At 40.1% G+C, this 23,751-nt stretch overlaps 1 protein-coding gene and 1 long non-coding RNA gene across 3 annotated transcripts in view; one reads left to right on the forward strand and one right to left on the reverse strand.

Moving 5' to 3' along the window:
• The window catches only part of LOC135558704 (sodium- and chloride-dependent glycine transporter 1-like), a 103,423-nt gene extending 79,679 nt beyond the window's left edge, over positions 1-23,744 (reverse strand). The window contains exon 1 of one of the 2 annotated variants that reach the window (XM_064992751.1): positions 23,653-23,744. The gene's annotated coding sequence lies outside the window, so the exon portion shown is untranslated. The remainder of the gene's footprint in view (positions 1-23,652) is intronic. The other variant, XM_064992752.1, reaches the window with a different exon arrangement.
• Positions 23,173-23,751, forward strand: part of LOC135558705 (uncharacterized) — a 64,025-nt gene continuing 63,446 nt past the window's right edge. The window contains exon 1 of the long non-coding RNA XR_010458388.1: positions 23,173-23,292. This is a non-coding gene — a long non-coding RNA (uncharacterized LOC135558705). The remainder of the gene's footprint in view (positions 23,293-23,751) is intronic.

The following is a 23,751-nucleotide window of genomic DNA, read 5'->3' on the forward strand; positions in this document are numbered from 1 at the left end:
TGGTTTGTCCATTTCTATGTTAGGCCTGATATGGTTCTCAATCAGAGGCAGGTGTTAGTCATTGTCTCTGATTGGGAACCATATTTAGGTAGCCTGTTTTGTGTTGGGTTTTGTGGGTGATTGTTCCTGTCTTTGTGTTTGTGGCACCAGATAGGACTGTTTTGGTTTTTGCACGTTTCTTGTTTTGTAGATTGCCGTACTTTCATCTTTATTAAAGATGCACAAAACTAACCACGCTGCATTTTGGTCCGCCTCTCTTTCCCCACAAGAAAACCATTACATACATTCCATGAGACTTTTGAAAAAACCTGTTTCCACTTGTTCTTCAGACAAGAAGGTAATTGAAAATGTAGTGTCGTTTGATGCAAGAAACCCCTTTACAAAATAAAATGTATTATTATTCCATAACCATTATTACAGAGAATCAGACAAATTATGCTAACTTCTGCCTATTGGCTACTTAACGTATTCAATCCTGTATCAAAATAAAACATTGCCCCTTTAAGACCTGACTCACTTTTCACAGATGTCTAGAAATGTACACGTTTTGTGTTCTTGTAAGAAGCAATCACTCCCCCATTGCTGACTTCAAATGATCTATAACTGGGCTAATAACTCACTAACTAGCAAATGATATGAACAAATGTAACTCTGGCTTTGATACAGTAGTGGTGCATGGATAAAAATCACTGGGGAAGCCATATTACAACCTATGTGTTGTGTTAATTGCAGTGTTTGCTCTATAACCTGTTAGTTCATATGCCCTGTGACCGTGATATACAGTGCCTTCAGAAAGTATTCAGACACTTCTAAAATTGATTTTTTTTTTTTGGAGTCCATCTGTGGTAAAGTATTTCTGCAGCATTGAAGGTCCCCAAGAACACATCATTCTTAAGTGGAAGAAGTTTGGAACCACCAAGACTCTTCCTAGAGCTGGCCACCCGGCCAAACTGAGCAATCAGGGGAGAAGACCCTGTTCAGGGAGGTGACCAAGAACCTGATGGTCACTTTGATAGAGCTCCAGAGTTCCTCTGTGGAGCCCGGACATGAACCCGATCAAACATCTCTGGAGAGACTTGGAAATAGCTGTGCAGCAAGGCAACCCCATCTAACCTGACAGAGTTTGAGAGGATCTGCAGAGATGAATGGGAGAAATTCCCCAAATACAGGTGTGCCAAGCTTGTAGCGTCATACCCAAGAAGACTCAATGCTGTAATAGTGCCAAATGTGCTTCAACAAAGTACTGAGTAAAGGGTCTGAATACTTATGTAAATGTAATATTTAATGTTTTTTTTTACTTTACAAATTAGAAAACATTTGTAAAATATTTTTTTTGCTTTGTCATTATGGGGTATCGTGTGTCGATTGATGAGGGGAAACAATAATTTAATCAATTTTAGAAAAGGATGTAACGTAACAAAATGTTTAAAAAGTCAAAGGGTCTGAATACTTTCCGAAGGCACTGTATAGACCTAATCCTACTCTGATGCGTTCTGCCTGCAACAAAATCTCATGCATAGTTAGTTCCTGAAAACAAACAATGTATACGAAATGCTTCAGTCTGGTTTTAGACCCCATCATAGCACTGAGACTGCACTTGTGAAGGTGGTAAATTACCTTTTAATGGCGTTCGACCGAGGCTCTGCATCTGTCCTTGTGCTCCTAGACCTTAGTGCTGCTTTTGATACCATCGATCACCACATTCTTTTGGAGAGATTGGAAACCCAAATTGGTCTACACGGACAAGTTCTGGCCTGGTTCAGATCTTATCTGTCGGAAATATATCAGTTTGTCTCTGTGGATGGTTTGTCCTCTGACAAATCAACTGTAAATTTCGGTGTCCCTCAAGGTTCCGTTTTAGGACCACTTTAGTTTTCACTGTATATTTTACCTCTTGGTGATGTCATTCGGAAACATAATGTTAACTTTCACTGCTATGCGGATGACACACAGCTGTACAGTTTGATGAAACATAGTGAAGCCCCAAAATTGCCCTCGCTGAAAGCGTGCGTTTCAACATAAGGAAGTGGATGGCTGCAAATGTTCTATTTTTAAACGCAGAAAAAACAGAGATGCTTGTTCTAGGTCCCAAGAAACAAAGAGATCTTCTGTTGAATCTGACAATTAATCTTGATGGTTGTACAGTCGTCTCAAATGAAACTGTGAAGGACCTCGGCGTTACTCTGGACCCCGATCTCTCTTTTGACGAACATATCAGCGCTGTTTCAAGGACAGCTTCATCTACGTAGGACAGCTTCATCAGCTCCACCTACGTAAAATTACAAAAATCAGAAACTTTCTGTCCAAAAATGATGCAGAAAAATGTATCTATGCTTTTGTCACTTCTCGATTAGACTACTGCAATCTACTTTCCGGCTACCCGGATAAAGCACTAAATAAAAGCACTAAATAAACTTCAGTTAGTGCTAAACACGGCTGCTAGAATCTTGACTAGAACCAAATAATTTGATCATATTACTCCAGTGCAGCCTCCCTACACTGGCTTCCTGTTAAGGCAAGGGCTGATTTCAAGGTTTTACTGCTAACCTACAAAACATTACTTGGGCTTGCTCCTACCTTTCTTTCCGATTTAGTCCTGCTGTACATACCTACATGTACGCTACGGTCACAAGAAGCATGCCTCCTTTACTGTCCCTTGAATTCCTAAACAAATAGCTGGATGCAGGGCTTTCTCATATAGAGCTCCATTTTTATGGAATGGTCTGCCTACCCATGTGAGAGACGCAGACTCAATCTCAACCTTTAAGTCTTTATTGAAGACTCATCTAGATCCTATGATTGAGTGTAGTCTGGCCCAGGAGTGTAAAGGTGAATGGAAAGGCACTAGAACAACGAACCGCCCTTGCTGTCTCTGCCTGGCCGGTTCCCCTCTCTCCACTGGGACTGGGTATCTATCTCTCTCTCTCTCTCTCTCTCTCTCTGTCTCTCTCTCTCTCTCGTTTATCTTTAACATACAATCTGTGGAATTTATTAGAATAGAAATGTTCAGAACTTTTGTGAAACATCTCAGAACAGTGGCAGCTGGAAATCAAAACTGGATGGTCTTCAGAGATAGATGGGAGTGGTTGAGGGTAGCTGAAGGCTGTGACTAAAATCAAACAAAATATAATGAATGCAAAATATACTGTATCCGTAAAATGTATATAGTGTGTATAAACTGGAAGTAGAAGCCTTGTTGAAGTATTGTTAATTACTCTAATTAGCAGAGGGGTGGTAGGGTTAGGGGCAGGGTAGGGTTAGGGGCAAATAATAAAGATAGAACAAAGATATATGGGGGATTGGAAATGATGCAGACAATTACATTGATAGAAGCCACAATCTGCAATATTATAGCTGATCTGCTCCTTAAAAAAAAAAAAACATTCAAAAAATTCAAATAGCTTGATGACGAGTTAGTTATTTGAATCAGCTGTATTTCAGTCAGCTTGAATCACATGCAGTAAATATTGTGCATTAACATTGATGAAGGAGTGAACAGCACACAACTTACAGGAACAACTTGTTGGTCAATTTCCTGATATACCGGCTCAAAACAAAGGAGAGAATGTTGAATGAATGAACGGGTGCCACCTTTTGGTGCTTTTATCACAAACTGAATGTTTATTACGCTTAGGCACCCAACTATTGAGGAATAGCCGTTCGAGGGATGGTGCTGTTAACTCTATTCAATCATGTTAAAGCATTCAAAGTCCTGTGGACAGTTTGGATGCCCTCATGTGTTCTCAGTCAAGATAGATATGCTACCCAGTTATTGTTGCCAAACAAATGGATCTAGAAGTGGTGTTACATTTTATCCAGATATGCTCTTCGAATTGAGGCCCAATCACTTGAGGCCCAATCACACTACAATAATATATTCTAACGACAATGAGATCATTATTGGCTTTGGCAGGGATTACAGAAGAAATGGGTAAAACATGCATGCGGATGTCTGCCATAACATCAAACAGATGAATTCATACAATGGCTTTCTCCAGTCGACAGGTCCTAAAACTCACTTGGCCCTTGTCCTTTAGCCTCTTGGTGGTCAATTTTAGGCTAAGTGGTGTTAGTTGAACTCCACTCCACTTCCACTACTCCTATCCTAAGCAATGGCAGGATAATGGGCCTAGGAATTGCCAGAGACCTCACAATATGATAAGGTGTCAATGCGATATGTATTGCGATTATCACGATTCTGTATGTATTGCGATTCGACAATGTGATTTTACTGCGATTGGATGTTCCACACATATTACTCATTATATGTCTGAGAGAGACGACAGAGAGCATGAGACCATTTGTTTTAAAGCAGGTACAGCCGACTACCGCTAGCTAACACTATCTATAATTTAAAAATAATCCATACATAATATTGCAATATGTAACTGTATAGATATTTCTCTCATCACTACAGGACAAGCAGTAATAACAATCTTCTATGGTAAGATTGGCCTCCTTCTACTGTCTCTGTTGCTACATGATACTACACCTCCTCACATGCCCTCCACCCTATAGATAGCACTGGGGGCTCACACTACAGTTCCTCACTGCTGCTTGTTGGGCTAGGCCCATGGCACTTTCTGCTTAGTCTCGAAAACCCGATCCTAGGCAACACAGTGATTAGGGTCTGGTTTCAATGATGGACTCTTTTGGCATAGAGGAAGTACATCACCGCGTACAATGATAAGGGGGGGATCAGGGCTCTCCCAACAAATACCAAGGCAGCCATCCAGCCGGTCACAATTCAAAAACAACATTTGTGCGCAAAACCTTTGCAGTGGTTTTAGTTAAGGTAGTTGATGCCAACTAGCCACTTGCAAACAGCACTCATTAAAAATAACTTCTGTGATCTCCATCTTGCTAGCTAATATTCTGCATTTTATTCCAGCGGATAAAGTAGCGACGTAGGAAGTGACGTAGGTTCTCTATGCCAAAAGAGTCCATCATTGAAACCAGACCGTAGTCACTGTGTTGCCTAGGATTGCGTTTTTACCCCTCCTGAGGGAGTTTACTAAAACCAAATTGAACCAGCTAAGTGTGAAATTGGGAAAGACACATTCTTGAAACAATTTCTTGAAGTTATTAGCATGGTATTTACTGGCATTAGGCCAGTAATACTATGTTTACGGAGCACCACACACCCCACTACTACACCAGGCACAGGCTAGGCCTAGTGTCAGCCTCGTGGCTTAGTGGAGTTGCACAAAGCATTGAATTTCACTATTCTGGCGTTTCCGGTTTCTGCTAAGGATGATTGGCTGCAAAGCATATTCTCTTTGGATTGTTTCCTTTGCAATGGGTGAAAACAAAATATAAGCTCATTTCAGTCCAACTAACAATAAGGCAATCTCAAAATAGACACACTAAATATTGGCTAAGAGGGTAAAACAGGAGCAAGAGCCATAACTTTGATGACAACAAACATTTAGATGTTACTCAACAAAGAATAATGGGTTACATAAACAAGATGGAAATGTCAGATTCAGCCCATGCGGGTAGGGGTGGTTTAATTAGCTATTGTGGAATGAACAGTGATGACATACAAAGATCTCTTTGTGAACACCTTCTACGCCAGACATTCTAGCCAAATGCTGCTGAGAATGCTGTGAATGCTCTGAATGCGGAATCTTTTTTCAAGGCCATAATCTCTGCTACCATCTACGGGCCCTCCATGCACTGAACACCCCACACGTGCACAGAAGCACACACACAAGCACACACACACACACAGTCGCACGTGCGCAAGGCCAGTCCTGGTTAATCTTTTCACTGGATTAGTGGAACAAGGCCTTGGCCCAGTAATGGGCACTGACTGTATTGTTGATATATCACTGGGAACTGTGTCTGTGAGTGGTAGGTGCAGATCTTTACAACCCACCTCAGGAGGATCAAACTTAAGTCAGAACTGCCTCCTGCGGTTACTGCTGGGGGGTTGTTCTTAAGAGCCAGGGTAATGTAGTGGCTTGATGTCAGACTGGAACCTAGCGAATATTGACCTCAATACTGACAAACCACTTATGCTGAGTTTAGACGAGGGGTGCAAAAAACGTCATACCAGACGTTATAGTAGGACAAGAAAGCAAGAAAGAGGGTGACAGGAAGCAAGGCAGCACGACAGTATGCGTTGCTATGGTGATTTCAGTAAACAAACAAATATTTGAATTCTGGAGGAAGGTTCCGTCTACCGTGGTGCCTGACAGTATTCACCGCCAGCCTCAACGGCATTTACCGTCTTGCTCTGATTGAAAACAATGACATCCGATTTGCCGTGTACCTCGTACCATCTAAAAGCATTAGAGATCGGAACACAATTAAACTGATGGTGGCTGACGTGGTGGCTGACGGCAAGCAGTACCAGAACGCCAAGTCAAGGTCCAAAAGACTTCTAAACAGCTTCTACCCCCAAGCCCCAAGACTCCTAAACAGCTAATCAAATGGCTACCCAGACTATTTGCATTGCCCCCCCCCCTTCTATGCTGCTGCTACTCTCTGTTTATTATCTATGCATAGTCACTTTAACTCTACCTACATGTACATATTACCTCAATTACCTCGACTAACTGGTGTCCCCGCACATTGACTCTGTATTGGTACCCCCTGTATATAGCCTCACTGTTGTTATTTTACTGCTGCTCTTTAGTTATTTGTAACATTTTTTTCCCCTCTCATTCTTTTAAAAACGTATCGATTTTTTTACTTAACACTTATTTTTCTTAAAATTGCATTGTTGGTTAAGGGCTTGTATGTAAGCATTTCACTGTAAGGTCTACACCTGTTGTATTCGGCGCATGTGACAAATACATTTTGAGCTTCTCCTTCACCCAAATCCAGATAGCAGATGTTCTGAAAAACATGGACCCGTACAAATCAGCTGGGCTAGACAATCTGGACTAGAGGTCGACCGATTATGATTTTTTTCAACGCCGATACCGATATCGATTATTGGAGGACCAAAAAAAAGCTGATACCGATTATTCGGCCTATTTTTTGTATTTATTTGTAATAATGACAATTACAACAATACTGAATGAACACTAATTTTAACTTATGATACATCAATAATACATCAATAATATAATACATCAATAAAATCCATTTAGCCTCAAATAAATAATGAAACAATGAAACATGTTCAATTTGGTTTTAATAATGCAAAAACAAAGTGTTGGAGAAGAAAGTAAAAGTGCAATATGTGCCATACAAGAAAGCTAACGTTTAAGTTCCTTGCTCAGAACATGAGAACATATGAAAGCTGGTGGTTCCTTTTAACATGATTCTTCAGTATTCCCAGGTAAGAAGTTTTAGGTTGTAGTTATTATAGGAATTATAGGACTATTTCTCTCTATACCATTTGTATTTCATATACCTTTGACTATTGGATGTTCTTATAGGCACTTTAGTATTGCCAGTGTAACAGTATAGCTTCCATCCCTCTCCTCGCCGCTACCTGGGCTCGAACCAGGAACACATTGACAACAGCAACCCTCGAAGCAGCGTTACCCATGCAGAGCAAGGGGAATAACTACTCTCAAGTCTCAGAGCGAGTGACATTTGAAACGCTATTAGCACGCACCCCGCTAACTAGCTAGCCATTTCAAATCGGTTACACCAGCCTAATCTCAGGAGTTGATAGGCTTGAAGTCATAAACAGCGCAATGCTTGAAGCACAGCGAAGAGCTGCTGGCAAAACGCACGAAAGTGCTGTTTGAATGAATGCTTACGAGCCTGCTGGTGCCTACCATCGATCAGTCAGACTGCTCTATCAAATCATAGACTTAATTATAATATAATAACACACATAAATACGAGCCTTAGGTCATTAATATGGTCGAATCTGGAAACTATAATTTCGAAAACAAAACGTTTATTCTTTCAGTGAAGTGCGGAACCGTTCCGTATTTTATCTAACGGGTGGCATCCCTAAGTCTAAATATTCCTGTTACATTGCACAAAATTCAATGTTATGTCATAATTACATAAAATTCTGGCAAATTAGTTCGCAATGAGACAGGCGGCCCAAACTGTTGCATATACCCTGACTCTGCGTGCAATGAACGCAAGAGAAGTGACACAATTTCACCTGGTTAATATTGCCTGCTAACCTGGATTTCTTTTAGCTAAATATGCAGGTTTAAAAATATATACTTCTGTGTATTGATTTTAAGAAAGGCATTGATGTTTATGGTTAGGTACACGTTGGAGCAACGACAGTCCTTTTTCGCGAATGCGCATCGCATCGATTATATGCAACGCAGGACACGCTAGATAAACTAGTAATATCATCAACCATGTGTAGTTATAACTAGTGATTATGATCGATTGATTGATTGTTTTATATAAGATAAGTTTAATGCTAGCTAGCAATTTACCTCGGCTTCTTACTGCATTCGCGTAACAGGCAGGCTCCTCGTGAGGCAGGTGGTTAGAGCGTTGGACTAGTTAACCGTAAGGTTGCAAGATTGAATCCCTGAGCTGACAAGGTAAAAATCTGTCGTTCTGCCCCTGAACAAGGCAGTTAACCCACCGTTCCTAGGCCGTCATTGAAAATACTTGCCTAGTTAAATAAAGGTGAAATAATAAATAAATAAAATAGAGGTTCCAATTTCGATCAGATAACGTGTTACATGTTATCCACCAACCCACTGTCAGTCCAGTGGAAAAGTAAAGTCAATTCTCCACTGTCCATTTAGGTTTTTAGCTACCACGCAGTTATGAAAGTTGTAGTTTGAATCTAACCTTAGTAACTGCTAATAACCTAAGATCTGTGTGAGTCACCTGAATTTTGACAGCCATGGGTGAGTTATTACTCTGTAATTGAGTCGGTGTGGTTTCGGGCAAATTCCCCTAAATTCCACTAGTTCACTCAACCAATGAGAATATTAACATATTATTGCCATAAAATCTCAAATCAATATGAACAGAAGAGGCAGGACAAATATTTCAAAAGTTTGACTTTAGATCTGATGAGGGTAGGCCGATCCTTTCATACCAGCATGAATGACGATGATAAAAATGCCAAAAAAAACATGCAATTATGGGCCAGCAAAACATGTTGAACAACATAGTATCGTGATAGCACGAGGAGGAAACTTCACAGTGGCATAGCATCCTGTTCCATACTTGTTCCAGGTTTTTTTTTACACAAAAAAACCTGTCACTGATATTCACACTTCTACTCAAAACAACACATATGACATTTAACTTCCCACTGTATAACAGAATACTGCATATAATGGCAAAGGCCTACCTATTTGAAAAGGCCTACCTATATGAAAAGGCCTACCTATTTGAAAAGGCCTACCTGTGATTTGGCTGGAGGAATGGCAGAAAGAATATACATGCCATTGTGTCAGGAGAAGAGGAAATCTCACACATCTACTCATTCAAGGGTTTTTCTGAATTTGTTTATCATTTTCTACATTTTAAAATAATAGTGAAGACATAAACTATGAAATAACACACTCTTCGCATTCTCTCTAACAGCTTCATGAGGTAGTCACCTGGAATGAGTAGGTGTGTCCAAACGTTTGACTGTATACTGTATATAAAGTGTAAAATGTAATCAACTCTATATCTGACATGGTACAGGTGTCTCCTTTTTTAAGCCCAGAACCATGTGTGTAACGTGTATACTTTTGTTTTCGAAGTAGATTTGTTTAAGACTACCAACAATCCCTTTGTGTGACCCTGATTTAGATCACTGTAGTAAAAGGTTAAACACATTAGGCACCAAACAGAATGTAAGGAACACCCGAAAGAGATAGATTTCTGATAGTTTAGGCCTATATGGTTATACAGGGATTAAACAATATACCATGTATCAACTTTGCTCGCTCTGCGCGCTTCTCCAATGTGTCAAATGTACAAATTTGACATCGGGAGACTGATCAGGGTCTCCAACTCCACATTTGAAAAGCTGATGGAACAGATGTGCATGAAGAGCAGACGGAGAGAGGCACAGGTGAGTGATGGCTGGAAGGGGATGTAGCTGGCAGATTACAGCTGCCACACGTGATATGTGCATGAAAGTGAGGTGGACATTATTGAACAGGCACATACAAGAGAAGAGTTGCTGTTGCTTAAAAAAACGTAACAGGATTTATAAAAAAAACAACATTAGAAACATTTTATAACAGCCGCCAGCAGGTTTGTTAGATCGGTCTGGCTGAAAAATGTTGTAGTATCGTATGAAACAATCATTAATAGCCAACATACACACATATACTAAATAATATATGTAAAGACAAGATTAATAAATCAAGAATAGTGTGATGGGTATAGTGTGATGACAATATTAGTGTGATGACAATATTAGCCTATCACTTGTGAATGATGCCCAGCATAAGGCAAGAAATAAATACATTTTTTGCCAACTTTTTCGAAACATAGTCCCACACCTCATGTAGCCCATCCCATAGGCCTATATGTTTGATAAGGTTTGTGTCACAACTAAAGTGACCAAATAACTTCTTAAAATTAAGCACATTAATCTGCTTTACAAGGGGTGTAGAGCCTAACTGTCATACATAAAGAGTGTGTGAGTTTCAAGTTCAGGGGAGATAATTTTCACCATAAAAATGCACCTTTAAAATAAAAGCATTACATGCAAAATTGCATTTGCGGTCTCTTTTGATAATGGCGTTTTCCACTAAAGGAAAATTCATGCATATAGCCTACTACCATGTGCACATTGCTGAGCTTATAATGTGAATAAATAAACTAATAGTTTATCAACATTTAAAGCTAAACGTTCTAATATGTTGTTTCAGCCACAATGCTTTTTTTATGCTAGTGGTTGTATTCATTTGGGATCTATTGCATCCCACAATAGTCTCTATTGCATCCCACAATAGTCTCTATTGTATCCCACAATAGTCTCTATTGCATCCCACAATAGTCTCTATTGCATCCCACAATAGTCTCTATTGCATTCCACAATAGTCTCTATTGCATCCCACAATAGTCTCTATTGTATCCCACAATAGTCTCTATTGCATCCCACAATAGTCCCAGACTATGTTTGGAATATTTGTTTCACGCACAGAATAGGTCAACTTTTGTACTATGGGGGATAGTAGACTGACATTGACACATTTTGCTGTTCGTTAGGCCTACTCATCTTGTTGGCTGAAGAAAAGTACATGTGGACAGTTCAATATGCACCTCGGAATTGTATAAGGACACGCGCAGTTGCGTCCCTTATCTATCTTCACTTGTAGCCTGTGAGAACGACCCAATCACGTGATGCAGACCCATGTGAGAGGTGCTTTGTAGCGCGCAGCACTCAGGGAGAAGGGTACAACACAGCACACCGGGCCAAGGGCACAATTGCCACAAAGGGAATGGATCTTTTTAGGGTGCATTACGGCCACACAATGGGGATGCAGCCGTGAAATTCGAGGCAGTATCAAGTGCTTGTCAAATTGTGAATGAGAGACTGATAAAGTGCGTACAGCCTGCGCAAAAAAACTAAGAGAGCATCACTAGAGTTGCATCATGCAGCTTTACAATGTATTACAAATCTAAGCATATAACTCTAAATTAAGCATATAGGAGGACCTATTTCTTTGTTAACCGCTCAACACAGAATAGCCTCATGTGCACACTCCCTCAAATCATTTGGAGAAAATATCCTTTCAATTTTATTCAGCTTTGTTCAATTGTATTTTTCATAATATAAAATAATATAAAATAATGCCACGGAATTCTAAGCAAATCTTGTCTGCTAAATGAATTAGTGTAGCCCACAGCCATTTGGCATAGCCAGATCAGGACAACTATGCAACTCTGTTCTTCTGATATAGACTACATTTTCTTCATATCATGCTTCTTTAGACCTGTCTAAAATAAATGACAGATTCATTGTGAAGGTGTAGGCTATATTACATGACTGTATTAGACTTTTTAAAATGTAGATGTTACAAAGGTCTGCATCAGTGGCTTGTAGGCTGTGTGTGGAAGCCAGGAAATGCTAAATGTGTTTATGTTAATTAACGTCAATTACCATAAGACCGACAGTTATTTCTTTGGCAATCACTGGGCTGACAAATTTTCGTGACCGCCACAGCCCTACGTGGCAACACTAATCCCTGCTACTCAAAATACTGCATGGCTGGCATTCTGAAATGTCCTCTTGTAGACGCCTGGTTAGTTGTGAGATATGCACCGCTAACACCCTCCCGAAAACAACAATGAGAGCAAAAGTACACAGTGGACACGGCAACCTACTTTCAGATTTATTATAGAGCTTTGGGAAATTTCCATTAGGGCCTACGTGCTGTTTTTGTTTGTCTGTCTCTCACCCATACCTCCTCTTGAGTGTCTTACCACAATGCACAAGTAAGAGTCACAGAGACACTTTCCTCATTCACTCACTGTGATAACAGGAATGCAGTCTACCCAGTAGGTCTAGGCTACACACTGCTTTGATGTAGTGCATTGTTGAATTTCAATGCAGCTATGTCTGTGACGGTAACTGAATAACTTTGTAACTGATGGCTACGGATGAAGACCACCATGAGAAACATAAATAAGTTCAAACTTGTTTAAATCAAATCAAATTGTATTGGTCACATACACATGGGTGGTAGATGTTATTGTGAGTGTAGCGAAATGCTTGTAAATAGGCCTACATTCATTTTTCATTCATTTTTATTAACTTTATCTTAATGTAGATAAACTTGACCTAATTGCGCTACTGTTTACTAGTGATCATAAGCAATTGTTTTGCAAACATAGTCTGTCTACATCTCTTCCTCATTCCAACTGTCGTTTGATGCTCAAGCAGCTAATCTGCTAGATGTGTGGGGATGTAGAAGCACTATCCTGTAGGCTATGTTTGATGTGGACTTTCTTTTATACAATGCATGTTTTCATTGCTTGCTTGTCTCTTTTAAAGCTGCAATACGTAACTTTTGAGGGCGACCCGACCAAATCCACATATAAAATGTGAGTTATAGATCTGTCATTCTCATTGAAAGCAAGTCTATGAAGAGGTAGATCTGCTCTATGTGCACTATTTCTATGCTTCCCATTCAAGTTTAGTTTTTGTGTGGTTTACTTTCGGTTTTGTACACCAGCTTCAAGCTGCTGAAAATATTTTTATATATATATATATATATACAATATATACAATATTTTTGGTTATGGAAAATATATTTCACAGTGGTTAAGATGGTACAATGATTCTTTACACTATACTTGCTTGTTTTGTCAGAAACTGAAATTAGGCGAACTATTAGAATTTTTGCAACCAGGAAATGGTGGAGCAATTTCAAAAAGTGCACCTTTAAAAATGGTTGGATGTGTCTGACTATTCATTAATTATTAAACAGCAGCCGACAAAGTTGTTCTGGCTCGGAGGTCTATAATGCACTAATGTTGTGCCAAATGGACAATGCTACCAATCATAGCCAACTTGGCATGATATAATTTGATACAGAATCTTTTCTTAATTTATAGACTAATCAAAACGCTGATAAAAAGGCTATGGACATGTTCCATGTATATGTTTCTATTTTAATGATTGTCAATTTCATCTTCATACTATCGCATAGCTGTCTTTCCCCTTCATACATTCCTTGTCAATTCATTATCTTCTACCTTACTTTCAGAAAGGTTTTTTAATACGTTTTAATAAGTTTTAAAGAAAGGAGAAATATTTGCTTGAGTCTGACATACTGGTGGCTTTGATTGACGGGTCCTTTTACGTGGGTGTGCGTGTCAGTTCACTGATTCTCTCTATAGGCCTATATGTCCATTCAGAAAGTTCTCTAAAGTAGCCTGTCTGAACTCTTTCTTTAATAAGAATCAAACGCTCCTGTCATGATTTCATCTTGCAAAAGGCCTATTTTTAGGAAAGGCCCTTTCTCACCAAGTCCGTTATTTTTGTCCGACACATTCGGAAGAAGAAGAAAAAAATACAATAAATTAATATCGTCCTCCAAAAATCAATCAATTATTTATTCGTAACAGGTTTGATTTTTGCGTCTTCGCATGCGAAAATAAGATATTGACCAATAGAAATTGTTATCTGGGACACCGCCACTAACAGGCCATGCACTGCTACTGACAGGTTTGTGGATTCATGATGTGAATCAATAAATTAATTTCTCTCTGCCTGTTTTTTACGCTTGCAATGCATCCGTGCAGCAAGGTATCAATTTAGCCAATGTTATCACATCACACCAGAGCTAGGCTACACATCGCTCTCACCATTCAAACTGCCAATGCTGTAGCCTATTTTATATCCTTTCAACAAGCAAGAGGATCGATCGATGCTTCTCTCTTAAAATAGGCCTATATTTGTTTTTAAAAATAGCTCGAAATATGTTTCAAACTATATTGCTGTTCATTGTCTGTAAATAGGCCACTCGTTCAAGAGCTAGAAAGAGGAGGAAGAGATAGCTCAGTGGAGTGGCGTGAATTGTGCAAGAAGGGAACAGTGAAGACAGAGAGATATTTAAGATAGAAGTTAATTAATATATGAATGCATCATTCATATAGTCTATCTATTATGCTACATATTATAGAGTGAATCTAGGTGACTACCCATGCTATAGGCAACCGTAAAATTAAAAAATATCTGCCGGCGTTTACCCTTATCAGTAAGTGGTTGCACAGATTTAGATAAAGCACTCAAAAGAAAATGTAGTGTCAAAATTACCACCCATTGCTTTACTAAAATCAATGGCTGACCATTAGGCTATGGACAGGTTGATCATTAGGCTATGGACAGGTTGATCAATAGGCTATGGACAGGTTGATCATTAGGCTATGGACAGGTTGATCAATAGGCTATGGACAGGTTGATCAATAGGCTATGGACAGGTTGATCAATAGGCTATGGACAGGTTGATCAATAGGCTATGGACAGGTTGATCATTAGGCTATGGACAGGTTAATCAATCGGCTATGGACAGGTTGATCATTAGGCTATGGACAGGTTGATCAATAGGCTATGGACAGGTTGATCAATAGGCTATGGACAGGTTGATCATTAGGCTTGGGGCAGGTTAATCAATAGGCTATGGACAGGTTGATCATTAGGCTATGGACAGGTTAATCAATCGGCTATGGACAGGTTGATCATTAGGCTATGGACAGGTTGATCAATAGGCTATGGACAGGTTGATCAATAGGCTATGGACAGGTTGATCATTAGGCTTGGGGCAGGTTAATCAATAGACTATGGACAGATTGATCATTAGGCTATGGACAGATTGATCATTAGGCTATGGACAGGTTGATCATTAGGCTATGGACAGGTTGATCATTAGGCTATGGACAGGTTGATCATTAGGCTATGCACAGGTTGTTTCTGAGTGAGAAGCGCTGCATGTGGCTTTGATGGTGTTTTAGGTGGGTGCGTATGAGTTCACTAATTCTCTATGTCCATTCAAAAAGTTTCCAAAAATGCCAGTTTTACATTTCTTCTTATTCAATGGGGTGCAAGTGAATTAAATGTAGCCAAGCTCCTTTTATGATTCATCCAATAGGATGCATAGCCTCTAACCTAATATTTTTTACAGAGAATGACCACAGCGTTGGTGCCATTATGCAAATTGTCCGGAAAAGTGGAGAGAAAAACTTATCGGACTTGATGTGAGTGGTTTCGTGGGTCAAAATCAGAATCTGTATTATTGGGGAATTCCTCTCCAATCAGACACTCCTTAATTTGTATACTAGATTCATATTTAGAAGTAATAACTTGAATAATAATGAAATGTTACTGATAATAACGAAGTGTAATAGTAATAGTGAAGTTGCAGAGAAAAGCCACAGGGAAAATCCCCCCCCCCCCTACAACGGCTGTCGGTGACCGTGAACATTGGCCCGGCCTTATGTAAGAGCAGACTACTTGTGTCGTGCCATAGCCTAATTAACCGCATTATGCAAATGATCTGATACAAACTAGAAAGGGTCATTTTACATGAAGTAAAATTGTGTGACTTGCTTTAGCTGTCAAAGTATTTATGTTAGTTTTTAGAGGCTAGTGTTGAAAAATGTAGGCTAGTGAGGTACTGACTGTATAATAAAGAGTGGGATAGTAGCCTTTAATTGGATAGTAACAATTGACGTAATGACTGCCATAGCAGTGGAAATAGTGACTGTAGCCCAGCAGTGGTAGTAGCAGTGACTGTGGTAGAAGTATGCCTAATAGCAGTAGTAATAGTGATTGCGGTAGATAGGTAGTGTTATCAATACTATGTGGGATAGCTATTGTAGAGTGTTTAGTGAGTGTAAGTTTGTTATAGTGGGCTATTTTAGTGGGTTGGAGTGAGCTGTGTGGCACAATCATTCTTAGAATGTGCTCCTCCTTGTGCTCCACCTCTGACAATTCTGAAAGTTCCAAGGCAGTAAATTCAACAGCGGAAAGTTAACCTAATTTAAGTAGTTGGTTGGGATGGTGTTCTTCAGCTTGCAAGACTCCCCTTTTTCCTCCAAACATAACGATGGTCATTATGGCCAAACAGTTCTATTTTTGTTTCATCAGACTAGAGGACGTTTAAAAAAATATATATATATATAAACCTAAGTGTATGTAATCTTCCAACATCAACTGTATATATATATATATATATATATATATATATATATATATATATATATATATATATATATATATATATATATATATATACACACAGTTGAAGTTGGAAGTTTACATACACTTCGGATGGAGTGATTAAATCTAATTTTTCAACCACTCCACAAATTTATTGTTAACAAACTATAGTTTTGGCAAGTCGGTTAGGACATCTACTTTGTGCAAGACGCAAGTCATTTTTCCCAAAAAATTTGCAGGCAGATTATTTCATTTATTATTCACTGTATCACAATTCCAGTGGGTCAGAAGTTTACATACACTAAGCTGACTGTGCCTTTAAACAGCTTGGAAAATTCCAGAAAATGATGTCATGGCTTTAGAAGCTTCTGATAGGCTAATTGACATCATTTGAGTGAATTGGAGGTGTACCTGTAGATGTATTTCAAGGTTTACCTTCAAACTCAGTGACTCTTTGCTTGACACTGTTAGGTTCTTATTTTTCAGAGTAGGTAACTCACTGATACTAGAGAAGCTTTAACCAAGTTTAATCATTCCCAAATGTTCTGTACAGCTGTAATCAGACAGCCAAACATTTCTCTCCATAACAGTTTATATACAGTATATCACAAAAGTGAGTACACCTCTCACAATATTTGAGTATATCTTTTCATGTGACAACACTGAAGAAATGACACTTTGCTACAATGTAAAGTAGTGAGTGTACAGCTTGTTTAAATTTGATGTCCCCTCAAAATAACTCAAAACACAGCCATTAATGTCTAAACCGCTGGCAACAAAAGTGAGTACACCCCTAAGTGAAAATGTCCAAATTGGGCCCAAAGTGTCAATATTTTGTGTGGCCACCATCATTTTCCAGCACTGCCTTAACCCTCTTGGGCATGGAGTTCACCAGAGCTTCACAGGTTGCCACTGGAGTCCTCTTCCACTCCTCCATGACAACATCTATGAGCTGGTGGATGTTAGAGACCTTGCACTCCTCCACCTTCCGTTTGAGGATGCCCCACAGATGCTGAATAGGGTTTAGGTCTGGAGACATGCTTGGCCAGTCCATCACCTTTACCCTCAGCTTCTTTAGCAAGGCAGTGATCATCTTAGAGGTGTATTTGGGGTCATTATCATGTTGGAATATTGCCCTGCGGCCCCGTCTCCGAAGGGAGGGGATCATGCTCTGCTTCAGTATGTCACAGTACATGTTGGCATTCATGGTTCCCTCAATGAACTGTAGCTCCCCAGTGCCGGCAGCACTCATGCAGCCCCAGACCATGACACTTCCACCACCATGATTGACTGTAGGCAAGACACACTTGTCTTTGTACTCCTCACCTGGTTGCCGCCACACACGCTTGACACCATCTGAACCAAATAAGTTTATCTTGGTCTCATCAGACCACAGGACATAGTTCCAGTAATAAATGTCCTTAGTCTGCTTGTCTTCAGCAAACTGTTTGCAGGGTTTCTTGTGCATCATCTTTAGAAGAGGCTTCATTCTGGGACGATAGCCATGCAGACCAATTTGATGCAGTGTACGGCATATGGTCTGAGCACTGACAGGCTGACCCCCCCACCCCTTCAACCCCTGCAGCAATGATGGCAGCACTCATACGTCTATTTCCCAAAGACAACCTCTGGATAAAACGCTGAGCATGTGCACTCAACTTCTTTGGTCGACCATGGTGAGGCCTGTTTTGTGTGGAACCTGTCCAGTTAAACCATTGTATGGTCTTGGCTAGAGGTCGACCGATTAATCGAAATGATTAACCGATTTCAAGTTTTCATAACAATCGGAAATCTGTATTTTTGGCCGCCGATTTACACAAAAAAATGTCATACTTTTTTTTGAACCAGGCAAGTCACTTAAGAACACATTCTTATTTTCAAAGACGTCCTAGGAAGGTGGGTTAACTGCCTCGTTCAGGGGCAAGAACGACAGCTTTTCACCTTGTCAGCTTGGGGGATCCAATCTTGCAATTAACTAGTCCAACGCAATAACGACCTGCCTCTCTCTCATTGCACTCCACAAGAAGACTGCCTGTTACGCGAATACAGTAAGCCAAGATAAGTTGCAAGCTAGCATTAAACTTATCTTATAAAAAAACAATCAATCATAATCACTAGTTAACTACACAGGGTTGATGATATTACTAGATATTATTTAGCGTGTCCTGCGTTGCATATAATCTGACTGAGCATACAAGCATACAAGTATCTAAGTATCTGACTGAGCGGTGGTAGGCAGAAACAGGCGCGTAAACATTCATTCAAACAGCACTTTTGTGCATTTTGCAAGCAGCTCTTCGTTGTGCGTCAAGCATTGCGCTGTTTATGACTTCAAGCCTATCAACCCCGAGATGAGGCTGGTGTAACCGAAGTGAAATGGCTAGCCAGTTAGCGCGCGCTAATAGTGTTTCAAACGTCACTCGCTCTGAGCCTTCAAGTAGTTGTTCCCCTTGCTCTGCATGGGTAACGCTGCTTTGATGGTGGCTGTTGTTCCTGTAGGTTCATGCTCTACAACATCCGCAGAGTACGACCCTGCCTCACACAGGAAGCGGCGCAGGTCCTAATCCAGGCACTTGTCATCTCCCGTCTGGATTACTGCAACTCGCTGTTGGCTGGGCTCCCTGCCTGTGCCATTAAACCCCTACAACTCATCCAGAACGCCGCAGCCCGTCTGGTGTTCAACCTTCCCAAGTTCTCTCACGTCACCCCGCTCCTCCACTCTCTCTACTGGCTTCCAGTTGAAGCTCGCATCCGCTACAAGACCATGGTGCTTGCCTACGGAGCTGTGAGGGGAACGGCACCGCAGTACCTCCAGGCTCTGATCAGGCCCTACACCCAAACAAGGGCACTGCGTTCATCCACCTCTGGCCTGCTCGCCTCCCTACCACTGAGGAAGTACAGTTCCCGCTCAGCCCAGTCAAAACTGTTCGCTGCTCTGGCCCCCCAATGGTGGAACAAACTCCCTCACGACGCCAGGACAGCGGAGTCAATCACCACCTTCCGGAGACACCTGAAACCCCACCTCTTCAAGGAATACCTAGGATAGGATAAGTAATCCTTCTCACCCCCCCTTAAATGATTTAGATGCACTATTGTAAAGTGGCTGTTCCACTGGATGTCAGAAGGTGAATTCACCAATTTGTAAGTCGCTCTGGATAAGAGCGTCTGCTAAATGACTTAAATGTAAATGTAATGTAAATGTTGTCGTTGTGTTGCTGGTTCGAGCCCAGGGAGAAGCGAGGAGAGGGACGGAAGCTATACTGTTACACTGGCAATACTAAAGTGCCTATAAGAACATCCAATAGTCAAGGTTAATGAAATACAAATGGTATAAACTTCCTGACTGATGTCTGGAGATGTTGCTTCAATATATCCACATAATTTTCCATTCTTATGATGTCATCGATTTTGTGAAGTGCACCAGTCCCTCCTGCAGCAAAGAACACCCACAACATGATGCTGCCACCCCCGTGCTTCACGGTTGGGATGGTGTTCTTCGGCTTGCAAGCCTCCCCCTTTTTCCTCCAAACATAACGATGGTTATTATAGCCAAACAGTTCTATTTTTGTTTCATCAGACCAGAGGACATTTCGCCAAACCGTAGTCTGGCTTTTTTATGGCGGTTTTGGAGCAGTGCCTTCTTCCTTGCTGAGCGGCCTTACAGGTTATGTTGATATATGACTCATTTTAGTGTGGATATAGATACTTTTGTACCTGTTTCCTCCAGCATCTTCACAAGGTCCTTTGCTGTTGTTCTGGAATTGATTTGCACTTTTCTCACCAAAGTATGTTCATCTCTAGGAGACAGAACGCGTTTCCTTCCTGAGCGGTATGACGGCTGCGTGGTCCCATGGTGTTTATACTTGCGTACTATTGTTTGTGTAGATGAACGTGGTACCTTCAGATGTTTGGAAATTGCTCCCAAGGATGAACCAGACTTGTGGAGGTCTACAATTTTTTTCTGAGGTCTTGGCTGATTTCTTTTGAGTTTCCCATGATGTCAAGCAAAGAGGCACTGAGTTTGAAGGTAAGCCTTGAAATACATTCACAGGTACATCTCCAATTGACTCAAATGATGTCAATTAGCCTATCAGAAGCTTCTAAAGCTATGACATCATTTTCTGGAATTTTCCAAGCTGTTTAAAGGCACAGTCAACTATGTATGTAAACTTCTGACCCACTGGAATTGTGATACAGTGAATTATAAGTGAAATAATCTGTCTGTAAACAATTGTTGTAAAAATTACATGTGTCATGCACAAAATAGATGTCCTAACCGACTTGCCAAAACTATAGTTTGTTAATAAGAAATTTGTGGAGTGGTTGAAATACGAGTTTTAATGTCTCCAACCTAAGTGTAAGTAAACTTCTGACTTCAACTGTATGTATTACAAGCTTACTAGACCTACCACACATGCCTTTGATTTAGGTCTATACAATGTAAAAAAAAAAAACAGTAAGAACACTATCCTAATATTGAGTTGCACCTCTTCTTTTGCCCTCAGAATATCATCAATTTGTTGGGGCATGGACTCTACAAGGTTTCGAAAGCTGGCCCATGTTGACTCCAATGCTTCCCACAGTTGTCAAGTTGGCTTGATGTCCTTTGGGTGGTGGACCATTCTTGATACAGAAACTGTTGAGTGTGAAAAACCCAGCAGTGTTGCAGTTCTTGACACAAACCAGTGCGCCTGGCCCCTACTTCCATAACCCGTTCAAAGACTCTTAAATCTTTTATCTTGCCCATTAACCCTCAATGGCACACATCCATGTCTCAATTTTCATTCATGTCACATCCATGTCTCAAGGCTTCCTAATGCCGATTCTGTGGCAAAACGTTTAGTCTGTTGCAAAACATTTTGTTACAAACTATTTACTCCAAACGGAAAACGCAAGCAAGAGTTTCTATTAGACAAATTCAGGTAGGTCCCGTTTTGTTCCATTTGCGTCAGTTTGGTTCTTGAACGGTTTCCGTAATGAATACACCCCAGGGGTGTAGGCTAATCATTAGTCCAAACAGTTCAAACAAAAATGTCGATTGGACCAAAACATTAGGAACACCTGACAATTGAGACTTGGATTGTGTATGTGTGCAATTCAGAGGGTGAATGGGCAAGACAAAATATTTAAGTGCCTTTGAGCCGGGTATGCTAGTAGGTTCCAGGCGTACTGGTTTGAGTGAGTCAAGAACTGTAACACTGCTTTGGTTTCTGCACTCAACAACGTGTATCAAGAATGGTCCACCACCCAAAGGACATTGAGCCAACTTGACACAACTGTGTGAAGCATTGGAGTCAACATGTGCCAGCATCCCTGTGGAACTCTTTCCATACCCCAGCGAATGGAGGCTGTTCTGAGGGCAAAAGGGGGTGCAACTCAATATTAGGAAGGGGTTCCTAATGTTTTGTACACTCAGTGTAAGTGATGAATGTAAAAGAATATCCCCAAACCATAGTAGCAGTTATACTAGGCTACTACAAATGTTTTATGTAGAGTATTTTTGACGTTTGGAAAAGAATCCTCGTAAACAAGGTGACGTTTAGGGTGGATATTTAAATGAAAGAAACCTAGATTACTTCAAAAGCCATAGTAGTAGTTTTACGTACCTGTACCTGACAAAGTACCCTATTTTTAAAATATGAAAAATAAAAAAACTCATACTATACATAAAACTGACATGAATGCATAATACTTTCTTTAACTGGTTTCGGTCCAACCTGTTGAAATACTGAGACAAGTAATATTACACCATTACAACCATCACATTTGCAATGGCAACATTGACCTCTGGGGGTAGCACCACTTCACAGCAGCACGGAAGAAATAGGCATTTTGAAAAAAATCACACTGCCACTAACAACAATAACAGTCACTCAGGAACTAATAAACCAAATAATTGTTTAGCCATTTGAAAATTCTCACAAGACTTTTAAAGACATAGCCTATTTCCCAGCTTTTACACAAGCATCAGAGTGAGTATGGTTACAGACAACAACTGACAATAACCAAAGGTTACTGTTACTAACAAACACATTAAATAGGTTAAAATCCACAAATGTTCATGGGGATTCCAGGTGTTAAGTTAAAGCTACAGTCCAATATTAGGTAAAATTAGTTAAATATAACTTACAAATGTCTCATGCTTAGTATAACTGTATCATATTGTCATAATGGAAGATCTCGGGCTCTAATAGTCCATTGTTTATGTTTTCCTATAGTTTGAGTGTGAACAAACAGGCCCCGAAATATGTCTAATAACACCAGCTTGATCTATGAATTATAGGATGCTGAGCTACGCTATTTCCCCAGGCTGACCAAACCCAATCACTCAGTTTACCAAACAGTGTCAGGATGTTGAAACGGCAGAATGTGCCTTTAATATTGGTTGACCTCTTTAAGTAAGTTAACTTGTTGAGAAATGTCCAACGTTGCTTTATGAAACCCCAGAGACTTCTTCTATATTGATGAAGCCCTGACATCATTGAATGGATATGTTGATGATTCTCACAGCATCTAATGTCTGGTAAAATACGCTGTGAGAATCGTCAACATATCCATTCTATGATGTCATAACAACAACTAGGGAAGTAGCCTACCGTTAACGTTATCTGACACTGCCACGTGTTGAGTAGCAATGTTGAAATTGGTTTTAAATATCTGTAACCACGGCACAACTGTAGCATGAGTTTATTCAAAAAGAAGTAACGGTGATATTACAAATAGTAAGTACAGCCAGTTGCAGATAACCTGTTATAACTGGAGTGAATAAGCTAACACTGTGTGGGCTAGCGGTTGAATTGGTTATTTATCTCGTCCTTCTTACCAAAATGTGTATCATTCTCGGAGTAAACAACTAGCTAACTAGCAAGCTCATTTTAATTAACTTTAGTAAAGTCAAGGCAAAAAATTATATATTTCAGCATCCACACATGGCGAGCCTAAGTTACGTGCCCATGTCTTTACTGTGGGTTTACATTCAAGTTGATTGATGCTCCTATTCAAACTACTGAACGTACCAAGAAAGCTAGCTATAATAATGTATGATCATCTTATTGCAATGTTTTGTGTCATTGATTCCTTACCATAGCGTGGTGTCGTATAGATCTGGTGGCAGGTTGTGTCAATTCGGAATTTTCAGTTGCATCACCTTGTCTGAAGTCTTCCTCTTCGCGGAGTTTCTG

This window comes from Oncorhynchus masou, chromosome 17 (assembly GCF_036934945.1).
Source record: "Oncorhynchus masou masou isolate Uvic2021 chromosome 17, UVic_Omas_1.1, whole genome shotgun sequence".
NCBI lineage: Eukaryota > Metazoa > Chordata > Actinopteri > Salmoniformes > Salmonidae > Oncorhynchus > Oncorhynchus masou.